Below are 2,484 nucleotides of genomic sequence, written 5' to 3' on the forward strand. Positions count from 1 at the left end.
GAGTTCAGGCCTTCTCGCAAGCCATTACATTCGGGCCCATAATGTCCAAAATACAGCAAGTTAAAACATGTAATGTAGATTAAAATGGGTGAAGTACTGCAACTAGCTCCTACTGCTCCATTTGCTCACAGATTTAGACATAGCGGAATACGCAGCTTCAGTTTTACAAGTAATATTGTGTAGAGTATGATGACTCTGAAATGAAGTCTAAGAAGCTACTGTATATGAGGATTGCCTACAGAGTGTCCTTAATCAAGAAGCTGGTCCCTCTCCAGATCTGATAAATTGTGTCTGAGATGTAGTGGCCAAGGTGATCCAAGAAGATAGTCCGTTTACAATGAGCCCTAAATATCATGCCAACATGGATTGGCAGATTTCAGAGAAGTCCTTGCCAGAGACTGCATGCCAACCTGGACAATGTTAAGATTCCTTTAGAAGAGGTTGAGGTACAGTATTTCGGCAATTGGAACTGTAGGGTGGATCACATCTTTCCAAACATATATAATATTATAATAGGAGACAGAATATTGTTACTTTGACTTGGACAACTATACATTAAACATACAACCATAGAGATGCATTTTTACATTTACTGTTTGCATCACTATGTTCTTGTGTCATCTCATGGCAATCTCATCTTGTGCAATATTTGTTCTCTGCTCATACTAGCATCAATGTACATTTTCTATGTACAGTATACAGTAGCACTAAAGAATATACTCTTTCATATACCATCTGACCTTTTGAACTTTGCTTCTTATTATTGGACACTTAGAATTAATCTTTTTTTTTTAAAAGCACCGCTAATTAGCCATATGCCCCCTCCATTCTCTTTATGTATTCCATCTATACCTTACACAACCACGGGCGTCTTAACAGAGGAGGAGGGCCGTGTCCAACCTCATCCATTGAGGCCCCCTCCTCTACAGCCGGCGCCCGTCATCTTAATAGAGTCTGAGCACTAGTGGGTGCACAGACTCTATTGCGCATGCTTAAATCTCCTGGGAAATGGTGTGGCGGCCATTCTCTCAGAGATTTTTTTACTGCCCAAGCCCAGTGGCGAAAGTTCGTCACAGTTGCCCGGAGGCAAGATAAATATTGGTGCTAGTGATGAGCGGGTTCGGTTTCTCGGAAACCGAACCCCCCCGAACTTCACGCTTTTTACACGGGTCCGAGGCAGACTCGGATCTTCCCGCCTTGCTCGGTTAACCCGAGCGCGCCCGAACGTCATCATCCCGCTGTCGGATTCTCGCGAGGCTCGGATTCTATCGCGAGACTCGGATTCTATATAAGGAGCCGCGCGTCGCCGCCATTTTCACACGTGCATTGAGATTGATAGGGAGAGGACGTGGCTGGCGTCCTCTCCGTTTAGAGTAGACTAGAGAGTAGTAGAGACACTTGATTTACTAATTTTGGGGAGCATATTAGGAGTACTACTTGCTGATAGTGTGACCAGTGACCACCAGTTTAATTAATCCGTTCTCTGCCTGAAAAAAAACGATACACAGTGTGACACAGTCACATACCATATCTGTGCTCAGCCTCAGTGTGCCCTCAGTGTGCTGCATCATCTATGTAATACTGTATATCTGACTGTGCTGAGTGCTCACTGCTCACACAGCTTAATTGTGGGGGAGACTGGGGAGCAGTTATAGCAGGAGTACATATTTTAACAGTGCACACTTTTGCTGCCAGAGTGCCACTGCCAGTGTGACTGACCAGTGACCACTGACCACCAGTATATTGTGATTGTCTGCCTGAAAAAGTTAAGCACTCGTCGTGTGGTGTTTTTATTCTATAAACGCATTCTGCTGACAGTGTCCAGCAGGTCCGTCATTATATAATATATACCTGTCCGGCTGCAGTAGTGATATATATATATATATTTTATATCATTATCATCCAGTCTATATTAGCACTGCAGCAGACGCAGTACGGTAGTCCACGGCTGTAGCTACCTCTGTGTCGGCAGTCGCTCGTCCATCCATAATTGTATACCACCTACCCGTGGTGTTTTTTTTTCTTCTATCTTCTTGATACTAGTAGCTTACTTTAGGAGTCTGCAGAGCTGAGCTGACAGTGTCCAGCAGGTCCGTCATTATATAATATATACCTGTCCGGCTGCAGTAGTGATATATATATATATTTTATATCTCATTATCATCCAGTCTATATTAGCAGCAGACGCAGTACGGTAGTCCACGGCTGTAGCTACCTCTGTGTCGGCAGTCGCTCGTCCATCCATAATTGTATACCACCTACCCGTGGTGTTTTTTTTTTTCTATCTTCTTCATACTAGTAGCTTACTTTAGGAGTCTGCAGTGCTGAGCTGACAGTGTCCAGCAGGTCCGTTATTATATAAAATATACCTGTCCGGCTGCAGTAGTGATATATATATATTTTATATCTCATTATCATCCAGTCTATATTAGCAGCAGACGCAGTACGGTAGTCCACGGCTGTAGCTACCTCTGTGTCGGCAGT

The sequence above is a fragment of the Pseudophryne corroboree genome, chromosome 10 (genome assembly GCF_028390025.1).
Source record: "Pseudophryne corroboree isolate aPseCor3 chromosome 10, aPseCor3.hap2, whole genome shotgun sequence".
Classification (NCBI taxonomy): Eukaryota; Metazoa; Chordata; class Amphibia; order Anura; family Myobatrachidae; genus Pseudophryne; species Pseudophryne corroboree.